Raw genomic sequence first — 24,818 nt, 5'->3', positions numbered from 1 at the left:
TCAGGGAGATACAGCATGGCTTTGTTAAGCGAAGGTCATGCTTTATAAATTTGATTGAATTATTGAGCAAGTGACAAGGAGGGTTGAAGAGCTTAATGCAGTGGATGTTGTCCACATGGATTTTAGTAAGATATCGGCCAAGCTCCCACACGGCAGATGGTGACAAAGTAAAAGCCCATGGGATACAGGGTAAGGTGTTGAATTTGATCCAAAATTGGTTTACTAACAGGAAACAAAGGGTAAATATCAATGGTTTTCCCTTGAGAATGGAAAGCTATTTCCAGTGGTGTTCCGCAGGACTTGGTGTTGGGACCCCTGCTGCTTTATACACTAATGATTTTGACCTCAACATGGGGGGAATAATTTGGAAATTTGCAGACGACGCAAACATTGGCCAAGTAGAAGATAGCTGTCAGCTCCAAAATGATAGAAATGGGTTGGTGGAGTGTACAGGAAAGTGGCAGATGAAGTTCATTGCATTTAGAATCCATCTCACAGGGGAGATGCCGGAGTTTTGCTTTGCGTGCTATACTGGCAGATTGTATCATACAATGTTAATTAGTGAGCAGAACAGAACGCAGATTACAGTATTACAACCGCAAAGAAGGTGCTGAGAGAGAAGGGTGGTAAGGAACATAACCGGGGTGGGAGGGGTCTTTGATTATAACACATCTATTTAACATCTCATCCAAAAGATAAACCTCCGACAGTGTGGCACTCCCTCAGCACTGACCCTCCGACAGTGCGGCACTCCCTCAGCACTGACCCTCCGAGAGTGCGGCACTCCCTCAGCACTGACCCTCCGACAGTGTGGCACTCCCTCAGCACTGACCCTCCGAGAGTGCGGCACTCCCTCAGCACTGACCCTCTGACAGTGCGGCACTCCCTCAGTACAGACCCTCCGACAGTGCAGCACTCCCTCAGCACTGACCCTCCGAGAGTGCGGCACTCCCTCAGCACTGACCCTCCGACAGTGCGGCACTCCCTCAGCCCTGACACTCCGACAGTGCGGCACTCCCTCAGTCCTGACCCTCCGACAGTGCGGCACTCCCTCAGCACTGACCCTCCGACAGTGCAGCGCTCCCTCAGCACTGACCCTCCGACAGTGCGGCACTCCCTCAGCACTGACACTCCGAGAGTGCGGCACTCCCTCAGCACTGACCCTCCGACAGTGCGGCACTCCCTCAGCACTGACCCTCCGACAGTGCAGCGCTCCCTCAGCACTGACCCTCCGACAGTGCGGCACTCCCTCAGCACTGACCCTCCGAGAGTGCGGCACTCCCTCAGCACTGACCCTCTGACAGTGCGGCACTCCCTCAGTACAGACCCTCCGACAGTGCAGCACTCCCTCAGTCCTGACCCTCCGACAGTGCGGCACTCCCTCAGCACTGACCCTCCGACAGTGCAGCGCTCCCTCAGCACTGACCCTCCGACAGTGCGGCACTCCCTCAGCACTGACACTCCGAGAGTGCGGCACTCCCTCAGCACTGACCCTCCGACAGTGCGGCACTCCCTCAGCACTGACCCTCCGACAGTGCAGCGCTCCCTCAGCACTGACCCTCCGACAGTGCGGCACTCCCTCAGCACTGACCCTCCGAGAGTGCGGCACTCCCTCAGCACTGACCCTCCGACAGTGCGGCACTCCCTCAGCACTGACCCTCCGACAGTGCAGCGCTCCCTCAGCACTGACACTCCGACAGTGTGGCACTCCCTCAGCACTGACACTCCGACAGTGCGGCACTCCCTCAGCACTGACACTCTGACAGTGTGGCACTCCCTCAGCACTGACACTCCGACAGTGCGGCACTCCCTCAGCACTGACACTCTGACAGTGTGGCGCTCCCTCAGCACTGACCCTCCCACAGTGCAGCGCTCCCTCAGCACTGACCCTCCGACAGTGCGGCACTCCCTCAGCACTGACACTCCGAGAGTGCGGCACTCCCTCAGCACTGACCCTCCGACAGTGCAGCACTCCCTCAGCACTGACCCTCCGACAGTGCGGCGCTCCCTCAGCACTGACCCTCCGACAGTGCGGCACTCCCTCAGCACTGACCCTCCAACAGTGCGGCACTCCCTCAGCACTGACCCTCCGACAGTGCGGCACTCCCTCAGCACTGACCCTCCGACAGTGCGGCACTCCCTCAGCACTGACACTCCGACAGTGCGGCACTCCCTCAGCACTGACCCTCCGACAGTGCGGCACTCCCTCAGCACTGACACTCCGACAGTGCGGCATTCCCTCAGCCCTGACCGTCCGACAGTGCGGCTCTCCCTCAGCCCTGACCGTCCGACAGTGCGGCTCTCCCTCAGCACTGACCCTCCGACAGTACGGCAATCCCTCAGCCCTGACATTCCGACAGTGCGGCACTCCCTCAGTCCTGACCCTCCGACAGTGCGGCACTCCCTCAGCACTGACCCTCCGACAGTGCAGCGCTCCCTCAGCACTGACCCTCCGACAGTGCGGCACTCCCTCAGCACTGACACTCCGAGAGTGCGGCACTCCCTCAGCACTGACCCTCGGACAGTGCAGCACTCCCTCAGCACTGACCCTCCGACAGTGCGGCGCTCCCTCAGCACTGACACTCCGACAGTGCGGCACTCCCTCAGCACTGACCCTCCGAGAGTGCGGCACTCCCTCAGCACTGACCCTCCGACAGTGCGGCACTCCCTCAGCACTGACCCTCCGACAGTGCAGCGCTCCCTCAGCACTGACACTCCGACAGTGCGGCACTCCCTCAGCACTGACACTCCGACAGTGCGGCACTCCCTCAGCACTGACACTCTGACAGTGTGGCACTCCCTCAGCACTGACCCTCCCACAGTGCAGCGCTCCCTCAGCACTGACCCTCCGACTGTGCGGCACTCCCTCAGCACTGACCCTCCAACAGTGCGGCACTCCCTCAGCACTGACCCTCCGACAGTGCGGCACTCCCTCAGTACTGACCCTCCGACAGTGTCCACTCCCTCAGTACTGACCCTCCGACAGTACGGCACTCCCTCAGCACTGACACTCCGACAGTGCGGCATTCCCTCAGCCCTGACCGTCCGACAGTGCGGCTCTCCCTCAGCCCTGACCGTCCGACAGTGCGGCTCTCCCTCAGCACTGACCCTCCGACAGTACGGCAATCCCTCAGCCCTGACACTCCGACAGTGCGGCACTCCCTCAGTCCTGACCCTCCGACAGTGCGGCACTCCCTCAGCACTGACCCTCCGACAGTGCAGCGCTCCCTCAGTACTGACCCTCCGACAGTGCGGCACTCCCTCAGCACTGACCCTCCGACAGTGCGGCACTCCCTCAGCACTGACCCTCCGACAGTGCGGCGCTCCCTCAGCACTGACCCTCCGACAGTGCGGCACTCTCTCAGCACTGACCCTCCGAGAGTGCGGCACTCCCTCAGCACTGAGCCTCCGACAGTGCGGCACTCCCTCAGCACTGACCCTCCGACAGTGCAGCGCTCCCTCAGCACTGACACTCCGACAGTGCGGCACTCCCTCAGCACTGACACTCCGACAGTGCGGCACTCCCTCAGCACTGACACTCTGACAGTGTGGCACTCCCTCAGCACTGACACTCTGACAGTGTGGCGCTCCCTCAGCACTGACCCTCCCACAGTGCAGCGCTCCCTCAGCACTGACCCTCCGACTGTGCGGCACTCCCTCAGCACTGACCCTCCAACAGTGCGGCACTCCCTCAGCACTGACCCTCCGACAGTGCGGCACTCCCTCAGCACTGACCCTCCGACAGTGCGGCACTCCCTCAGCACTGACACTCCGACAGTGCGGCACTCCCTCAGCACTGACCCTCTGACAGTGCGGCACTCCCTCAGCACTGACACTCCGACAGTGCGGCATTCCCTCAGCCCTGACCGTCCGACAGTGCGGCTCTCCCTCAGCCCTGACCATCCGACAGTGCGGCTCTCCCTCAGCACTGACCCTCCGACAGTGCGGCACTCCCTCAGCACTGACACTCCGACAGTGCGGCATTCCCTCAGCCCTGACCGTCCGACAGTGCGGCTCTCCCTCAGCACTGACCCTCCGACAGTACGGCAATCCCTCAGCACTGACACTCTAACAGTGTGGCGCTCCCTCAGCACTGTACTCTGTGCATTACCCTACATTATGTGCTAAGCCTCTGCACACAATTTGAGTCCAAATCTTTCTGATTCAGAGTTGACAGTACTACCCCCTGACTGTGAGAACAAGTTTAGCAGGTTCCTTAGAAACTATGCCTGCGATTCTACCCACAATCCACAATGATGTGTTATTCCAAAGGCATGAACTGTAATATTTAATTTCCCACAGATCACACCCAAGATGAGGCAGTGTGTGTAATGCAGTAACTCAATACTCCAGAAGCCTAAAGCACAAGGATTACGAAAATTAACCTTTCACCCATGGAACATTTAGTCAAATCTATGCAACACTGATGACCTCACCATGTTGTCAGTTTGATGCTGTTCTAAATGGAATGGACACGCACAATCCATCTTCAGTGGCTCCAGAAATAGCACAGCATGCAGAAATTCACTCTACATTTGTAATCTCACTCCAAGATGCCAGAGCACTACTGGGTGTGGAAAGTGCTAAAATTTTGACAGGCACATAGTTGGAACAGCATAGAAAGAACTTTACTCTGAGTGTAACCCTATGCTGTCCCTGTCTTGGGAACGTTTGATGGGGACTTTGAGGAGAAAGCTTTACTTGGTATCTAAATCTGTTCTGTATGTGTCCTGGGAGTGTTTGATGGGGACAGTGTTGAGGGATGATTTGGAGATGCCGGTGTTGGACTAGGGTGTCCAAAGTTAAAAATCACACAACACCAGGTTATAGTCCAACAGGTTTAATTGGAAGTACTAGCTTTCGGAGTGACGCTCCTTTGTCAGGTGGTTGTGGAGTATAAGATCATAAGACACAGAATTTAACAAAAGTTTACAGTGTGATCGAACTGAAATTATATATTGAAAAAGACCTGGATAGTTTGTTAAGTATCTCATCTTTTAGAATGAACATGTTGGTTTCAGTTCTTTCATATGTAAATTGCTGAACATTTTTAAAGTTACATTCTCAAGTGAACTTTAACAATAGGTGCCATGTTGGCCAGAAAATGCACTGAAGGTGTGAGGTGTTCCTGTGTGAGGCTGTCTGTGACACAATGTTCAAACTGATTCTAATCTAAAAAACGGATTTACAGAATCTTACATGGATTCATGCAGTTTTTGAGCAAAATAAATTGTAGTTCTGCAAGTACAAATTCACCTCACAAACTTATAGGAGTGTGTGTCTGTTGGGGGGCGGGGGGGGGGGGTTATGACTGTCTGTGAGAGGGTGTGTGTATGTGTGTCACTGTAGGAGTGTATCTGTGAGCGTCCACATGACTGTATGGGTCTGTCTGTCTGTATGGGTCTGTCTGTTTGTGAGTATGCGTGTGCATGCGTCCGTGTGTGCGTGTGTGTAGTGCAGTGGGGTCACCTGTAGTGTGACATGAACCCAAGGTCCCAGTTGAGGCCATCCCCATGGGGACCGAACTTGGCTATCAGCCTCTGCTCGGCCACTTTTCGCTGCTGCCTGTCCCAAAGTCCACCTTGGTCACCCGAAGGTCCGAGGCTGAATGTCCTGGACCGCTCGGAGGGAACACTCCTGTCTGGTGATTGTTGTGCGGTGCCAGTTCACCCGTTGCCATAGCCTCTGCTCGGTCTCACCAATGTACCATGCCTCAGGGCATCTTTGCCTGCAGCGTATGAGATAGACAACGTTGGCTGAGTATCTCCATGTGGGAGGTGTCCCCATGTGTAATGGTAGTATCCGTGTCGACATGTCTTGCAGCGTCAGCCGTGACAAGGCTGTATGGTGTTGTGCTGAAAGCCGGGCAGTTTGCTATGAACAATAATCTGTTTGAGGTTTCGTGGTTGTTTAAAGGCAAGAAGTAGAGGTGTGGGAAGGTCTTGGCGAGGTGCTCATCCTCATTGATAATGTGCTGCAGGCCGTGAAGAACATGGCCTAGTTTATTGGCTCCTGGGAAGTACTGGACAACGAAGGGTACCCTGTTGGTTGCAGCTCATGTCTATCTCCTGAGGAGGTCATTACGGCTCCTCGCTGTGGCACGTTAGAACTGGCGGTCGATGAGTTGAGCATCGTAACCCGTTCTTATGAGGGCATCCCTGAGCATTTCCAGGTGCCCGTCACATTCTGTCTCATTCTTGGACACATGCATTTCCATCAAGGACGGACACCTCAGCACCTCACTCTACCGCAGACAACCTCACAATGCTACATTTCTCCAGCTTCCACCCAAAACACATTAAAACAGCCATTCCCTATAGACAAGCCCTGCGCATGAACAGGATCTGTTCAGATGAGGAGGAACATGATGTGCACCTGGAAGTACTCAAGGATGCCCTCATAAGAACAGGGTACCATGCTCAACTCATCGATCACCAGTTCCGATGTGCCACAGTGAGAAACCATAATGACCTCCTCAGGAGATAGAAATGAGCCGCAACTAAGCACAGGCTGATAACCAAGTTGAGTACCCTTGGGGATGGCCTCATCTGGGACCTTGGGCTCATGTCACACTACAGGAGACCCCACTGCATGTTTCAGACACACACACGAACACTCACAGACAGAGGCACACTCACAGACACACACACAAACTACATTCCCACACACTCACACAGACCCTCTCTCATACGCTCACACATGCACTTCCACACACTCACGCACCCTCCACAGACTTATACCCCTTTACACTCACACCCATACACACACTGTCTCACACACTCATAACCCCCCTCCCCTCCCCCAACAGACACACACTCGTGTAGGTTTGTGAGGTGAATTTGTACTTGCAGAATTACATTTTATTTTGCTCAAAAACTGCATGAATCCATGTAAGATTCTGTAAATCCGTTTTTTAGATTAGAATCAGTTTGAACATTGTGTCACAGACAGCCTCACGCAGGAACACCTCACACCTTCAGTGCATTTTCTGGGCCAACATGGCACCTATTGTTAAAGTTCACTTGAGAATGTAACTTTAAAAATGTTCAGCAATTTACATATGAAAGAACTGAAACCAATGTGTTCATTCTAAAAGTTGAGAGACTTAACAAACAATCCAGGTCTTTTTCAATATATAATTTCAGTTACATCACACTGTAAACTTTTGCTATAAATTCTGTGTCTTATGATCTTATACTCCACAACCACCTGACAAAGGAGCGTCACTCCGAAAGCTAGTGCTTCCAAATAAACCTGTTGGACTATAACCTGGTGTTGTGTGATTTTTAACAATGTTCAGGAAGTTGTACTTTCAATTTGTAAAAGTCAAGGGAGCTTTACGCTGGATCTAACCCTGTTCTGTCCTGTCCTGGGAGTGTTTGATGGGGGACAGTGTAAAGAGAGCTTTACTCTGTACCTAACCTAAAGCGAGTGCTTCCAAATAAACCTATTAGACTATAACCTGGTGTTGTGTGATTTTTAACTTTGTACACCGCAGTCCGATACCGGCATCTCCAAATCATAACTCCACAGTGTATGTGTCGTACAGGTTTGGTAGGATAGTTAAATGACAGCTTATTGATTCTAGCATTAACATCTTGCTATTCAACGACACACTTTAGGAGTTCAGTTTAACACAATAAAGACCATCACTTCTCCAGGGATCTGCAGATGATACCCAGAACATTGACAAACCTCACAGAGTCCCAATGAAGAGAGGAAAAACTGCAGTCAACTGTCACAGAATAGCCAAAAAAAAACAAATCAACGAGTTTGTTAGAAACAAATTAGTAATGTTAATAAATAATTACAAGCTGCAATTTTAAACTTATCCAAATTTAGTTTCAATCATAAACAATTACAAAATGAAATATATAAGTCCTTTGGTAGTATGACCAGCCCCACGATAAAGAATACAGTAAGCAAATTAAATAGGCATCTGTTACTGAATTAATGCTCATCACACCACAGTCTAAACAGGAGAGAAAATTAACAACACCTAAATGGAACTAAAACTAAAACTTCAATACAAGTTGTTCTTGCTGCGATTCCAGTTCACAAACATAAAGACCTTCTCATCAACAGTTTACAATTCCACAACACGTGGCATATATTGCATTTTTTATAAACTCACCAACTCCAAACTATTCTGAATTCATGCCTATCGAGATCCCACTTGCTGTATAATACAAGAAGACACAGAAAGCTTTCACCATTTTCGACTCTCTATGTTCATTTCTGCATTTTCAGCAGAAATGTTATATTCCTAAGTGAAATATTCCCTGTCCCTGACCAGTATAGATCTGCTCCCAGAGCTTTAGCAACAGGAATCAAATCCTTGGCACTCGAACCACAAACTCAATCTACAACAGCGTTATCACCCAAAGATCAGCACTGTCCTTCCTCCAACCTCCAATGGTTCGCACTTTCAGCTCTCCCAGCCTCTGATGTTGATTGAGAATGCTGGGTTACATATTCCCATCTCGCAGGATTGGGAAAGCATTAACATGGGTTTAGCTATCTTTGTACAGAATGGAATGTGAATCTAAAATTATCCTCCTTCTTCATTTCCTGATAAGGATGGCAATGACAGACACGGCCAGCTGGTAAAGCAGTAAGCCCAAGTACATTCCACCAGCAACAGCTGGGCCCTTGGAGCTGATTCTCAATCCAGGATTCAGAACATGACCCCTCAAGCATTTCTGGGACCCGACCCCATACCACATCAGTGATGCAATGCAATTTTAAATGCAGAGAAATAAACTGCATCTGAAGCAACTTTGGAGTCAGAGTGGAAAAGTGTGGCACTGGAAAAGCACAGCTGGTCAGGCAGCATCCCAGAAGCAGGAGAGTCGACAGTTTGGGCATAAGCCCTTCATCAGGAATGCAGACTTTGGAGTCAGTCAGTGGTGCCGAACACTACTTGATGGCATTTTACGAAGGCAGGTAGCAGACTTGATTGGGTTAGCAATGGAAGAGACAGGAGAATAAAATCCAGCATTTTGCTAGTCCAAGCAAGTCCTCAAACATTCATTTGTTAGGTACATAATCTGCTCTGATCAAACTTTGTGCCACTGCCTGAATACCTCACTTTGATGATTTTTTAAATGAGCAGCAGCAATAAAAAGCAACTCCTTTCTGTGCTCCCGACAGGTGTACACTAACATCTTCATGACCATTCACCCTTCTCATCCCTACCCTCTCCTGCCTGGTAATCTCTTCAACAAGCTTAACAGGTTAACTGGAAAATGAAAGGAGCTGGCTCTCTGCAGCTCCTTTTAAACACTCCAGGAATTTTGGAAGTCCTGACACACCACCAGGACCACTATTTCCACAGTGCACCCACACAATATCCTTACTCCCGCGGGGTCACTGAGTGGAGTCCAAGGACTGGATTTTCATTGTCTGAAGAAACAAGTCAAACGTCTCAAAGTGGTGTACAGTTTGATAAGGAAAGTCCAAGCAACTTAGTCCAACATCGGGCCCTCTCACAGAGGAATAAACATACAAACCAGAGAAAACTGATTCCCAAAGATTCACAAGCCTGAGAAAAATTATTTTTCCTCAAGTCTGTTTTAGAAGACACTTATTATTAAATTATGTTGCCTTATTCTAAACAAAAAAAACCCCACAAAACCGTGGATGTTGAAAATCTGAAACAAAAACAGAAATTACTGGAGAAACTTGGCAGATCTGGAAGCATCTGTGGATGGAAAGCAGAGTTAACATTTTGGGTCCAGTGACCTTCCTTCAGAACTCTCCACAGATGTTGCCAGACCTCCTGAGTTTCACCAGCAACTTCTGTTTGTGTGTCCCTTCTCTCCCACAAGATGAAACATTATTTATGCATCTACTTGTCAAGATCTTGTATATCTCGATAAGATCATCTCCCGTTTTTCAAAATGCCAATGGGTATTGGCTCAGCTAGCCCAACCTTTCTATACTGAATCGCTTTCATCGAAACCCCAATCTCAGGTTTCAGTCAACGGAACCTTCTGTGAACCTGCCTCTAATGCAATCACATCATTTCTTACATAAGGAGACCAAAACTGTACACAGTACTCCAGATGTGATCTCACCAACATGCTGTACAACTGTAGTAAAAGCCTCTTTTATATTCCAATCCCCTTACAGTAAGCATCAATATCCTCTACAGTCACCCAATTTGGTCTTATAGTGGGAGAATGAGGTTGAGAAACTTGTCAGCCATGTCTGAATAGCGGAGCAGACTCAATGGGCTGAATGGCCTAATTTCTGCTCCTTTGCCTTCTGGTCTTACTTTCTGTACTGTATACTACACATATGTGATTCACGTCCCAGGACATCAAGATCTCTCCTAACTTCAGAATTCTGTAATCTCCCTCCATTTATATAATGAGCTACTTTTCTATTCTTCCCAGAAAAGTAGACAATTTGACAGTTTCCCACATTATAATCCATCCAACAAATCGTTGCCCATTCACCTAACCTTTACATGGAATCCACACCATGACTTCTTTAAAACTCTAAACCAGAGTCTGCAATTGTAATACTAAGTCACTAGCTCCCAATACACAGTCACCATTTGTTCAATTTTGGATAAGACAATTAAGTGTTCAAATATGCTGCCCAGAAATATTTAAACTGTGAACCAAACACGAGGTTTTTTTTTGAAAAAGTGAGTCTTTTCCTTTCTTTGTCTCCTCATACAGATGATTCAATATCAATTGAAATCATTTTCACTAAGAATGAAGTCACCCTTAATTCATGGCCCATTTCCAAACCACATTCTGCATTTGGCTGAAAACACAAGCATCTCATCAAATCACAGAATCCTTAGAGCGCAGAAAGAGGCCAGTTTGACCCACCCCCTCCTACACCATCCCTGTAACCCTGTATTTCCCATGGCCAGTCCACCAAACCTGCACATCTTTGGACTGTGGAAGGAAGCTAGAGCACCCCAAGGAAACCCACGCAGACACGACAGAATGTGTAAACTCCACACAGTCAGTCGCCCGAAGCTGGAATCAAACCCAGGTCCCTCGCGCTGAGGCACGATGGTAATAACCTCTGAGCTATTATGCCGCCCAATCCTCAAAGCAACACAGCATCTTGCATTTGTACAAAATTAGGAGGCAGGAGGAATCTAGTCATAGTCTGAAAATGTCTGACCTCATGTTAGAAGCTAAGAATGCTCAGGCCTGGTTTATCTGTGGATGAGAGACTGATGAAGAATACTAGGAAAGGAGGCCATTCAGCCCCTCACACCTGTTCAAACATTCAATTACTTCACAGCTCATCTGTCCCTTAACTGCACTGGTCTACTTTGGCTTCATGTTCCTTAATACTGTACTGTACCCAACAAAAATCCCTCAATCTCAGTTTTTAAATGATCAAAGTCCTGCCTCAACAGCTTTTTGGGACAGAATTCCAGATTTTCCAATCTCCACCTCTAAATGACTCACCTCTAAATTTAAGATTCCACTCCCTACCAAGAAACAATTTCTCTCTTAAACAAATATAAATCCAAAGAACTGCAGATGCTGGAAATCAGAAACAAAAACAGACTGAGGAAGAGATACTGTAACCAGAACTCCGCACAGATGCTGCCAGACTCAGAGTTTCTGATAACAATTTCTCTCTGTCCACTTTCGATCCTTTTACCTAAATCCTTGGTGTTGAATGCGGTGTATACGATGTGTTTCAGCATGTTCTCACATCAGTAAGTCTCCGAGTTACAGTCAGTAAGTGATCAGTGTTACAGAGAAGGGTCAGCTCGGAGTCCCGCGCAGGAGTGGACACACAGCGTGTGCTGTGGGACCCCCAAACACAGTTTCATGTGGGCCAGCTACAGGCCCCCTGACACTGTCCCGACAGTTTCCAGGCTCGGCTTCCCGGGAAAGGCGCGCATTGCAGCACAGCCTCGGGATCAGAAAGATTCCAGGAACTGGGTCCTGGCTTGGAGAGAGAGAGAGAGAGAGAGAGAGAAACTCCCAACCTGAAATCCTCAGGAATGGGGACCGTCATTGTTTTCAGGAGGAGCCCTCTCAGTTTGGAATTAGAAACCCAAGAGGTATTGTCGGTCCAGGGTCATTTTGTTATCCCTCTCCTGCTGAGTGCTGGCAACATTACCTTTCATTGCAAAAAAATACTTTATACATTTAAACAAACTGTGCACATAAAGGAGTCGCAGGTAAAGGCGGCAGCGTTTGGTATGCTTGCCTTTAGTTGGGAGGTCATGTTACAGGACATTGGTTAGACCACTTTTGGAATACAGTATTGCGTGCAATTCTGGTCTCCCTGCTACATGAATGATGTTGTGAAACTTGAAAGGGTTCAGAAAAGATTTACAAGGATGTTGCCAGGGTGGAGGATTTGAGCTGTAGGGAGAGGCTGAACAGGCTGGGGCTGTTTTCCCTGGGGCGTCGGAGGCTGAGGGGTGACCTTATAGAGGTTTACAAAATCATGAGGGGCATGGACAGGGTAAATAGGCAAAGTCTTTTCCCTGGGGTGGGGGAGTCCAGAACTAGAGGACATAGGTTTAGGGTGAGAGGGGAAAGATATAAAAGAGACCTAAGGGGCAACTTTTTCACACAGAGGGTGGTACGTGTATGGAATGAGCTGCCAGAGGAAGTGGTGGAGGCTGGTACAATTGCAACATTTAAAAGGCATTTGGATGGGTATATGAATAGGAAGGGTTTGGAGGGATATGGGCCAGGTGCTGGTAAATGGAGATAGATTAATTTAGGATATCTGGTCAGCATGGACGAGTTGGACCTAAGAGTTTGTTTCCATGTTGTACAGCTCTACGACTCTGTGACAAGAAAGGGGACTAAATTCTTTCACGGTGGTGGTGATGGGGGTGGTGGTGGAGGAGGGGGGTTGGCATGGGAGGGGGATGGGGGAGAGGGGGGGAAAGGGGAGAGAGGGCGTGGAGGGGAGGGGGAGAGAGGGCGTAGAGGGGGAGAGGGGAAGGGGCGAGGGAGGGGCAAGGGAGGGGCAAGGGAGGGGCGGGGAGAGGGGAGATGGAGGGGCAGGGAGAGGGGAGGTGGAGGGGGCGGGGAGAAGGAGTGGGGGTGGTGAGGGAGGGGGAGAGGGGAGGGGGAGTGGGGAGATGAAGAGGCGAGTGGGGAGCTTGTCCACTCCTGTCTGCTTTCTGTCTTCCATTGTTTTTCTACTTTTTACTTTAACTCTTTTTCTTCGTTTGCTCTTCTTTAAGCCCAGAGATGGCAGGTGAAGGAGGGGGGTTCTGGCAGTAATACCAGGATGAGCCCGGACACAGCTCCACCCCGGGCTGAGGTCTCCAGTGAGCAAGGAACAAATCCCGGGCTGACTCCCCCCATGCCAGCTGGGCCAAGCCCTCAGGTCGCAGCTGGGTCTGGATGCCTGAAGGACAGGAAAGACAATCCCAACCCAACCATGTCGTCATCATTCCTTAATCAGCTTTCCCCAGTGCAGGAGCCATTAACTGAACCTTGGTGAACTTTATCTTAATTTGCTTTTTATTATTATGTATGACTTCTCTCACTAATATAGGGACAATTTATCAAGCTTTTTCATTATTTTTCATGTAAAGGTACTTGTGAGAATAAATGTTTATTTTATTCTAAAGGAGTTCTGTATAGTCTTTGCATCTCAAGAAAAAACAAACATTGGAATTTGACATTCCCTGCAGTTGCAAACAAAAAAGGCATTTCCTCCTCATGCAGATACTGTTTACATTCATTTGAGACAGAGAGAAGATCTGATACCTGAACTGACCCTTGTTGTACTTCGACAAAGTATTGTTTTACCAAAGAACATTGTGATAGAACATAGAAAAGTCCAGCACAGAACAGGCCCTTTGGCCCACGATGTTGTGCCGAGATTTAATCCTAATGTAAAATATAGTAACTTAACCTACACACCTCTCAACTCACTGCTATCCATGTGCATGTCCAGCAGTCGCTTAAATAGCCCCAATGACTCTGCTTCCACCACCACACGCATTCCATGCATTCACAACTCTCTGCGTAAAGAACCTACCTCTGACATCTCCTTTATACCTTCCTCCTAATATCTTCAAACTATGACCCCTCGTACCAGTCAATCCTGCCCTGGGGAAATGTCTCTGGCTATTGACTCGATCTATTCCACTCATTATTTTGTACACCTCGATCAGGTCTCCTCTCTTCCTCCTTCTCTCCAGACAGAAAAGTCCGAGCTTATTCAACCTCTCTTCATAAGGCAAGCCCTCCAGTCCAGGCAGCATCCTGATAAACCTTTGCACCCTCTCCAAAGCCTCTGTATCTTTCCTATAATAGGGAGACCAGAATTGGACACAATATTCCAAGTGTGGTTTCATCAGGGACTTGTAGAGCTGCAGCAAAACCTCGCGGCTCTTAAACTCGATCCCCCTGTTAATGAAAGCAAAAACACCATATGCTTTCTTAACAACCCTATCCACTTGGGTGGCAACTTTGAGGGATCTATGTACTTGCACACCCAGATCCCTCTGTTCCTCCACACTGCCAATAATCCTGTCTTAAATCCTATATACAGCATTCGAGTTCAACCTTCCAAAATGCATCACTTCGCATTTATCCATGTTGAATCCCATCTACCATTTCTCAGCCCAGCTCTGCATCCTGTCTATGTCGCCCTGCAGCCTGCAGTATCCCTCTATACTATCAATGACACCCCCAACCTTTGTGTCATCTGCAAATTTACTTACCCGCCCCTCAACCTCCTCATCCAAGTCATTTATAAAAACTACAAAGAGCAGAGGCCCAAAAACAGAGCGCTGTGGGACCCCACTCAACACTGACCTCCAGGCAGAATACTTTCCATCTACAACCTACTCTCTGCCTTCTGTCAGCCAGCCAGTTCTGAATCCAGATAGCCAAATCTCCTTGTATCCCATACTTCCTGACTTTATGAATGAGCCTACCATGGGGAACTGTAGGTTAGGTGAACTGGCCATGGTAAATTGCCCATAGTGTTAGGTGAAGGGGTAAATGTAGGGGAATGAGTCTGGGTGGGTTGCTCTTTGGAAGGTCAGTGTGGACATGTTGGGCCGAAGGGCCTGTTTCCACACTGTAAGTAATCTAATCTAATCTAATGCCTTGCTGAAGTCTATATACACCGCATCTACTGCTCGACCGTCATCGAACTGTCTTGACACCTCCTCAAAGAACTTAATAAGATTTGTGAGGCATGACCTGCCCCTCACAAAGCCATCCTGACTGCCTTTAATCACACTATGCTTTGCCAAATAGTCATAAATCCTATCCCTCAGAATTCTTTCCAAAACTTTGCTGACCACAGATGTGAGACTGACTGGTCTGTAATTGTCAGGGATTTCTCTATTACCCTTCTTCAAAAGAGGAACAACATTTGCCTCCTTCCAATCCTCTGGTACGACTCCCATGGAGGGTGAGGAGGCAAATATCCGCACCAGCGGCTTAGCAACCTCCTTTCTCGCTTACCGGAGCAGCCTCAGATAAAGCTGGTCTTGCCCTGGGGACTTATCAATCTTAATGTTTTCCAAAATTTCTAGCACATCAACTTCATCAATCTTGATCTGATCAAGCCTGTATCCCAGCTCCTCTAAGTTTTCATTTACAACAAGTTCCCTTTCCTTGGTGAAAACCAAAGCAAAAAACTCATTTAGGGCTTCCCCTATCTGCTCAGACTCCATACACAAGTTCCCTACACTATCCCTGACTGGCCCTACCTTCTCCCTGATCCTGCTCTTATTTCTCATGTACGAGTAAAATGCCTTTGGGTTCTCCCTCAACCTTCTTGCCAAGCCTTTTTCGTGCCCTCTCCTGGCTCTCTTCAGTCCAATTCTGAGCTCCTTTCTAGCAAGCCTGTAATCCTCTAAAGCTGTGCTAGATCCTTGCTTCCTCCACCTTACGTAAGCTGCCTTCTTCCTTTTGACGAGAAGCTCCTCTATTCTCGTTATCCGAGGTTCCTTAATCTTACCCCTCTTACCTGTCTCAGAGGAACAAATTCGTGCATCACTCGCAACAACTGCTCCTTAAATAGTCTCCACATGTCTGCTTTGCCCTTTCTGTGGAACAATTACTCCCAGTCTGTAATTCCCAACTCCTGTCTGATAGCGTCATAATTTCCTTTTCCCCAATTAAATATCTTCCCTCGGTAACTGCTCCTTTCACTCTCAAGGCTATGCTAAATGTGAGACAGTTGTGATCACTTTCACCAAAGTGCTCTCCCACCACGAGATCTGACACCTGTCCTGGCTCGTTGCCGAGCACCAAATCCAAAATGACCTCTCCCCTCATCGGTCTGTCTACATACTGAGTAAGGAAACCCTCCTGAACACACCTGACAAAAACGGCTCCATCCAAACCATCTGCACTAAGGAGGTTCCAGTCGATATTGGGGAAAGTTGAAATCAACCATAACAACAACCCTGCTACATCTGCATTTTTACAGAAGCTGCTCACCTATGAGTTCTTCAATCTCTCCACTGCTATTAGGTGCTCTGTAGAAAACCCCCAAAAGCCGTGGCTGTTACCTTGCTGTTCTTAACTTCCACCTATACTGACTCTGATATTCTGGGAGTTGGTAGAGTTCAGGGTGATGGTGGTGTTCAGAAATTCAAACTACCCCAGTTGCATTTGTTGGAGCGTAGGGATAGCTCCAAGACCCTGCTCTGGAATCACCACTTTCTCCAAGATTAATAATGACAAGACAGAGAGTTGGATACATGAAGCAGAAATCTGTTTAAAGAGGTTGTGATGCTGCGAAACAATTGGAGCTCGTGTGTGGGAGATATTTGTTGAGAGATTGATGTACAGTGCAAAACAGATGCTGCCTACCGCGTCTTTAGGGGCTGTCTAATTTAGATGGTTTTTTTTAATCAATGAGTGTTCACTAGATTCATTTCTGGGATGGAAGGTTTAACTTGTGTAGAGAGTTCTAGAATGGGATGTATTCCTTAGATTTTAGGAGAATAAAAGATGATCTCATTGAAACATTCTTAGTGGGTTTGAGGAAGTAGATGCTGGGAGGTGGATTTCCCCGGCTGCACAGTTTGGAGTTTTTTATTCAAGGGTAATCTTCTCAAATTTTATACCGCACCGAGTTGTTGATACTTTGATACTGACTATATTTAAGATTATCATTCCGAACTTTAACAAAATCAAGGATTGGGGAGTCAGGTTGGAAGGGGGAATCGAGGTTGCTGATTGGTCACAATCCTATTGATTGGCAGAGCAGATTTGAGGGGCAGAATGGTCCATACCAGCTCCCAAATTGTATGATCCACTGAAGGGCTTGAAAGGATCTGGAGCAAATGTGAGTTACATCTGAGGAACCTGATCCTGTCTCCACTTATTTATTGTCGTTGTTAATTGGAGGGAGAGGTGGGGGGTGGGAGGAGGGGTCGGAGTGGTGAGGGGTTATGAATGGTGGGGGGGGGGGGGGGGTGAGTGTTTGTGAGACTGTAGAGGAGGGTGAATCTGACTACAGAGAAATGTAATTGCTATCCTTAGGGTGAAGACAAAGGGTGGCCAATTCCAGCAGAGGCTGGTAGACATAGATGACGCTGTAACACTGTTTCAACACAAGAGGCCTTCCTCATGTATTTATCAATATTAATCCCACAAACAATTTCACATAATTTAAACATTGTCAAAATGATTGCTGTTCCTGACTACAATTCAGAAAGAATTAATCAGTTGCAAAGTGCTTTCGGATGTATTGAGAGGGTGAAGAATGCAACACAGGTGCAAGTCTGACTCCTACCAATGAGTGCAGCAGCTCGGTACAGGTTTACCTGCTCTGGTTGTTTCCAGTCGTCACAGCATCTGAATTTTCCTTCTGCAGGGAGTCCTGTTTACTCCACATCTGGTCTCAGGTGAAGAAACTAAAGTGCCAGGGATCTAAAAACGGAAAATGGAAAGATTAAAGGCATTCTCTCCCCAAAAACATAACCGTCACTGTAAGCACCTCCTGAACATACCCCCAGAGCATTTCAACCAATCTGTACCTTGTGGGCAAGAAGAGGTTGTTTTCAGAATGAGTTTCCATAAGATCATAAGACATAGGGGCTGAGGTTCTGTCCTGGTGGCGATCATCCATCGCCATTTCCGCCCAATCGCCACCAGGACAGAACCCCACTGGTCCTCACCTACCACCCCACCAACCTCCATATACATCGTATCATCCATCACCATTTCCGCCACCTCCAAACGGACCCCACCACCAGGGATATATTTCCCTCCCTTCCCCTATCAGCGTTCCGAAAAGACCACTCCCTCTGTGACTCCCTCGTCAGGTCCACACCCCCCACCAACCCAACCTCCACTCCCGGCACCTTCCCCTGGAACTGCAAGAAATGCAAAACTTGCGCCCACACCTCCCCCCTCACTTCCCTCCAAGGCCCCAAGGGATCCTTCCATATCCGCCACATATTCACCTGCACCCCCACACACATCATTTACTGCATCCGCTGCACCCGATGTGGCCTCCTCTATACTGGGGAGACAGGCCGCCTATTTACGGAACGTTTCAGAGAACACCTCTGGGACACCCGCACCAACCAACCCAACCGCCCCGTGGCTCAACACTTCAACTCCCCCTTCCACTCCATCAAGGACATGCAGGTCCTTGGACTCCTCCATCGCCAGACCATAGCAACACGACGGTTGGAGGAAGAGCGCCTCATCTTCCACCTAGGAACCCTCCAGCCACAAGGGATGAACTCAGATTTCTCCAGTTTCCTCATTTCCCCTCCCCCCACCTTGATTCAGTCCCAACCCTTGAACTCAGCACCACCTTCCTAACCTGCAATCTTCTTCCTGACCTCTCCACCCTCACCCCGGCCTATCACCTCACCTTAACCTCCTTACACCTATCGCATTTCCAACGCCCCTCCCCCAAGTCCGTCCTCCCTTTTATCTTAGCCTGCTTGGCACACTTTCCTCATTCCTGAAGAAGGGCTCATGCCCGAAACGTCGATTCTCCTGCTCCTTGGATGCTGCCTGACCTGCTACACTTTTCCAGCAACACACTTTCAGCTCTGATCTCCAGCATCTGCAGTCCTCACTTTCTCCTAGAAGATTTTCAATGAGTGTACACTTTATCTAAATACCTCCCTCTTACTTGAACCGTACCATATCCTTTGCTTTGTAAGTCTATGTCAACCCCTCACTAACAAAAACCCTCCTCTAATTAGGTTCAAACCCTCTCTACAGATCCTAGTTATTCAGTCTGCCATGACACTGCATGATTCAAGTGAAGCCCATTCCAGCAAAACAGTTCCCTTCTGCCCCAGTCCTAGTGCCAATGCCCTGCAAACTGAAACCCATTTCACACCAAACTCTGTGCCACATATTTAACTCAACTTTAGCTACCCTTTCAAGATTAGAGTGGTGCTGGAAAAGCACAGCAAGTCAGGCAGCATCCGAGGAGCAGGAAAATCAACGTGTCGGGCAAAAGTTCTTCATCAGGTGCTGCCTGACCTGCTGTGCTTTTCCAGCACCACTCTAATCTTGACTCTGATCTCCAGCATCTGCAGTCCTCACTTCCACCTTATTTACCCTTTGCCTGTTTGCATGTGAATCAGGTAGTAATCCCAATACATCTGTAGGTAGTGTTCAAATTTACAAGAATATCTTTTCAAAACTTACATTTTTATATAAATATAGATTAGCCTTTAAAATAAAAATGAGATTGGAGGAGGAAAAGTGGGGACAAATGAAAGGTGAGAATTGTAATCTTTGTGTTTTGTGTAATGACCTTACCCTGCAGTGTAGTCGAAATGTTTCACAATGAGAAAACAGGCTAGAAATACAGCTCAAGGTTATACATAAAAGTGAGTTACAGGTATAAACAAAATCTATTTTACAGGATTTGCACATCAAATACAAACTTCACAAGGCTACAAGGTAGGGCTGAGACAAAGGGTTTGATGTTGTTAGATGGTTATCAGCAACAAATAAAAGAAAAATCAATTCTCAATCTCTAAACTGAACCACATAGTTAATTGAAACAGTATTAAATATTATTTCTAGGAACTGGCGGTTCCACTTGGAATAAGCAAGTTATAGACCTTGTACACTGGGTCTGATTACACTGATTAATTCTAACACTCCATCCACACAAGACTGGAAGTTTAACCCTTTACATGCTAATCACTGGGTTGAAATGCTCCTGTACCTAATGGTCGTCAGTAGTGTTTCTCTGCAGTTTCTATTATTGAAGGCCTGGTGTGTATTCTTTCATCCAAACACATTTGGGATGTGACATTACACCAAGGCCTCTTTCAGGTTGACAGAATAGATCCCGTTTCAAGGAGAGCTGAGGAACTCTCCCTGGAGTTACGGGCAATATTTATTCCTCAGCCAGTGTCACTAAAACTGATTATCTGATCATTTCAAGGATCTTATTGTGTATAAGACGGCATTTTAAAAAGTTTTACAACAGGAACGACATTCAAAACCTGAGGCAGTAATCGGTGTTCTTTGTCATGCAGTAAAACTGTAAAACATTTTAGAAAATTTGGGATGGTGAAAATTCCTACCACATTAGGATTTTTAAAATTCAGAATGACATATTTCACAAGAAATCTAATTGCGACAATTCCTGAAGTATCCAATTCCTGCAATGGTTACAAATATCCTGCACAATGCAACAGCAGTGATGTAGTGTATCAACGCTGTGTAACATAATGGATCAGCTGCAATCCCACACAACACAGCACTGACCAACCGCATTGCCCAGACCTGCACAGACTTGACTGTGTGTCAGCTTGAGCTAGCAAGGGAAAGAGCTTTGCTACAGAAATGACACAGAAATTCTGAAGGATTTAGTGGTTTCTGACCATTTGAATCAGTCCATTCAAGCCTTTAGGGCTGCAGTACTATCTAATAAGGTCAACACTAACCTTCCTGGAGCTTTAACTCCGTTTTCACATGAGGAGAGATCAGCTCAACCAGGGCTTGTATTCACTGGTGTTTAGAAGGAGAGAATCTGATTGAAACGCATAAAATTCTAACAAAGCTGGACAGATTCGATGCAGCGAGGACAGTCCCCTGGCTGGGGAGTCTAGAACCTGGGTCACAGCTTTAAGACTGAGATAAAGGAACATTTCTTCACTCAGAGGGTGGTCAACCTATGGAATTTGTTATTGTTATGAAGATGTAGGTGCGTACTGTACCTTTAAGAGAGACTGAAAGCTGGCACGGACTTAGAGAGGCACAGACTGTGCTGAAAGAATTTAAAATGTAACATTTGACTGTGAAACCAATAGTGCAACTGAGTTGCCATGATACACAACAAATTTGAATTTGGCCAATCAGTTTAAGATGCCCCAAGATACCAAAATCCAATCAAATTTGAATTTCATGTTTTGATGACATCAAACCAATGAAATGATCCGATGTTTTGGGGTATAAAACCAGATTTTTTTGAACAGTTAGGGGGAGAACTGCCAAGAAAACCAACAAATATAGACTGCTAGCCAAATAACTCTCTGAAAGGTTCCTGTCCATCAGAAATGTTGTGCAGCAAATGACCGAAGAGACAAGCCCGGAAAACTCAGAAGAAAATGTACAGAGTCAAATCTACAAAGGAGAATTGACAAATCTGGCTGGGTTTGAAACGTGATTTTTTTTTTGTAAATCTTAATCTGGGATTTTTAAAAATCAGACCAGTATTGTAGAATGGGAGGTAAAAGATCAGTTTAAGAGGAAGGGGTTGTAAATAACTGTTGCTTCAATGTTCTCTGTTGGACTTAAATAATAAAATTGTTAATTTCTGTGATAGTTCTTTGCCTCTCCAAATTTAACAGAATAAGGTGTGAGGTGGGTTTAAATTAGCAGAGGGATTTACCCCGTGTCATAACAGTTACCACAGAAGGTTGTGGAGGTCAGATCAATGACTATATTCAAAAATGGGATAGATACATTTTTAGATCTTGAAGGCAACAAGGAGACTGGGGAGAAAGGAGGAAAATGGCACTGACATACAGGATCAGCTAAAGTCATCTGGAATGATGGAGCAGGATGAAAGGGCCAAATGGTTTTACTCATATTCCAAGTTTCCTTGTTTCTCTAAGACTTTGGAACTCTCTTTTCCAGAGAGCAGTGGAGTGGGGTCATTGAATCATTTAAAGGCAGATGTAGATGAATTCCTGATGAATAAGCAGCCAGAGATTTTCGGCTATTTTAGAATGAGGAGATGATGTTCCAATTGGATCAGCTAGAATCGTGTGAAGTGGCAAAGAAAGCTCAATGGGCGCATTGATGGTGGTTGACAGTACCCATAGGAACTCAGTCCAATGACAGCCTCATCTTCAGAACAAGACAGAAGTTTTTGTTAAATTACTGTCCTCCAAGCCCTCTGTGTGGGGAGGGTCACTAGTTACACCACAAGATGCTAGGCAGTAACCTCCTCCACTGAGAGCAAATCTAACATCATTATTATCACTAACTTCCTCCAGAATCAACATCTGCAGAATTACCATCTGACCAGAAACTGAACTGGACCAGCTGCATAAATAGTGAGGCTTCAAGGACAGGCTTGGAATCCTGCAGCAAGTAACTCACCCCAACTTTCCAAAGCCTGTCCACCATCTACAAGGACTGTGATGGAATACTCCCCAGTTGGAGAAATTGAGGCCTGCAGATGCTGGAGATCAAAGTCAAAAAATGTGGTGCTGGAAAAGCACAGCAGGTCAGGCAGCACCTGAGGAGGTCTTCATCAGGAATAAGGTTTGTGGCCCAAGGGGGCTGAGAGATAAATTGGAGGGGGGTGGGACTGGGAGGAGGTAGCAGGGAATGTGATGGGTAGACGCAGGTGGGGTTGAAGGTGATAAGTCGGAGAGGAGGGTGGAGCAGATAGATGGGAAGGAACATGGACACGCCTACTTGCGGAACATTTCAGAGAACATCTCTGGGACACCTGCACCAACCAACCCCACTGCCCCATGGCTAAACACTTCAACTTCCCCTCCCACTCAGTCAAGGACATGCAGGTCCTGGGCCTCCTCCACTGCCAAACCATTACTACCCGACACCTGGAGGAGGAACGCCTCATATTCCCCACCTTGGGACCCTGCAACCACACGGGATCAATGTGGATTTCTAACAGCTTCCTCATTTCCCCTCCCCGACGTTATCACAGTCCTCAGCCTCCAACTCGGCACCACCCTCCTGACCTGTCCATCTTCCTTCCCACTTGTCCACTCCACTCTTCTGTTGAAACTTTATTGCTGGAACAGCACAGCAGGTCAGGCAGCATCCAGGGAACAGGAGATTCGACGTTTCTGACCTGCTGTGCTGTTCCAGCAATAAAGTTTCAACTTTGATCTCCAGCATCTGCAGACCTCACTTTCTCCACTCCACCCTTCTCCCCTACCTATTGCATTCCCAGCTACCTTCCCCCAACCATCCCCCCCCCCCCCCAATTATCTCTCAGTGCCCTTGGCCCACAAGCCTCATTCCTGATGAAGGGCTTATGCCTGAAACGTCGACTCTCCAGCTCCTCGGATGCTGCCTGACCTGCTGTGCTTTTCCAGCACCACACTCTTCAACTCTAATACTCCCCACTTGTCTGGATGGGTGCAGCTCCTACAATACTCAAAAAAGTTTGACGCCATCCAGGACAAATCAGCCGCTTGATGGGCATCCACTGCTTTAACTTACCAAGGCACCTTTGGTGGCATCTTCTAACTGTACCACCTAAAATGGACCAGGGCAGTAGATCCAGGGGAACACCACCCCCTGCAAGTTCCCCAGGTCCCAAGCCGCTCCCCGTCCTGGTTTGGAAACATATGGCCATGTGTTCAGTGTCACTGGGTCAGATTCCGGAACTCCCTGCCTATGGGCACAGGGAGAGGGGCTGTCCCTCCTCGCGGTTCAGGCGGGAGAGCTGCACCTCCGGGCGGGCAGGAAGGATTGGCCCCGCCGCTCCCACTCACATCCCATGAAAATATGAACCCCCCCCCCCGGCCCCCGGTCCCCGGTCCCCGGTCCCCGGTCCCCCCCCCCCCCCCGGCCCCCCCCCCCCCCCCGGCCCCTCTCCTGCTCGTTAGTTCGCTCCGTGATCCCAATCGTTGGATTTCAGCTTTCTGTTCAGAATCACAAACAATTTAAACAGTAAAATATCCCCAGGGTTTGCACTTACAGCTCCCAGTGAGTGTCCAGAGAAAAGGAGGGTTCTCAGCAGCTGCTCCAGGGAGGTTTGCGGCTCCGGGCCCTCCCTCTGTCCCTGTCCCTCTCCCTGTCCCTGTCTCTGTCCCTCTCCCTCTGTCCCTGTCTCTGTCCCTCTGTCCCTCTCCCTCTCCCTGTCCCTCTCCCTCTGTCCCTGTCCCTCTCCCTCTGTCCCTGTCCCTGTCCCTCTGTCCCTGTCCCTCTCCCTCTCCCTGTCCCTCTCCCTCTGTCCCTGTCCCTGTCCCTCTCCCTCTGTCCCTCTCCCTCTCCCTGTCCCTCTCCCTCTGTCCCTGTCCCTGTCCCTCTCCCTCTCCCTGTCCCTGTCCCTCTCTCTGTCCCAGTCCCTCTGTCCCTGTCCCTCTCTCTGTCCCTGTCCCTCTGTCCCTGTCCCTCTCCCTGTCCCTCTCCCTCTCCCTGTCCCTCTCCCTGTCCCTGTCCCTCTCCCTGTCCCTCTCCCTCTCCCTCTGTCCCTGTCCCTCTCCCTCTCCCTGTCCCTCTCCCTCTCCCTGTCCCTCTCCCTGTCTCTGTCCCTCTCCCTGTCCCTCTCTCTGTCCCTGTCTCTGTCCCTCTCCCTCTCCCTGTCCCTCTCCCTCTGTCCCTCTCCCTCTCCCTGTCCCTCTCCCCCTGTCCCTGTCCCTGTCCCTGTCCCTCTCTCTGTCCCTGTCCCTCTGTCCC

At 48.4% G+C, this 24,818-nt stretch overlaps 1 protein-coding gene across 2 annotated transcripts in view; it reads right to left on the bottom strand.

The window, feature by feature from the left end:
* usp2a (ubiquitin specific peptidase 2a) overlaps nucleotides 1-24,208 on the bottom strand; it is a 127,842-nt gene extending 103,634 nt beyond the window's left edge. Inside the window, exons 1-2 of one of the 2 annotated variants that reach the window (XM_043677740.2) lie at nucleotides 24,118-24,208; nucleotides 17,765-17,870 (exon numbers count right to left, since the gene is read on the bottom strand). The gene's annotated coding sequence lies outside the window, so the exon portion shown is untranslated. Of the gene's footprint in view, nucleotides 1-8,134; nucleotides 8,291-17,764; nucleotides 17,871-24,117 lie in introns of those variants that run through there. The other variant, XM_043677742.2, reaches the window with a different exon arrangement.
* Nucleotides 24,209-24,818: the final 610 nt, after the last annotated feature.

This window comes from Chiloscyllium plagiosum, unplaced genomic scaffold (assembly GCF_037043375.1).
Source record: "Chiloscyllium plagiosum isolate Xiang-an unplaced genomic scaffold, Cpla_swu_hap1 HiC_scaffold_29, whole genome shotgun sequence".
Classification (NCBI taxonomy): domain Eukaryota; kingdom Metazoa; phylum Chordata; class Chondrichthyes; order Orectolobiformes; family Hemiscylliidae; genus Chiloscyllium; species Chiloscyllium plagiosum.
The sequence above is the reverse complement of the archived record's forward strand: the minus strand, read 5'-3'. Positions and strand labels throughout refer to the sequence as shown.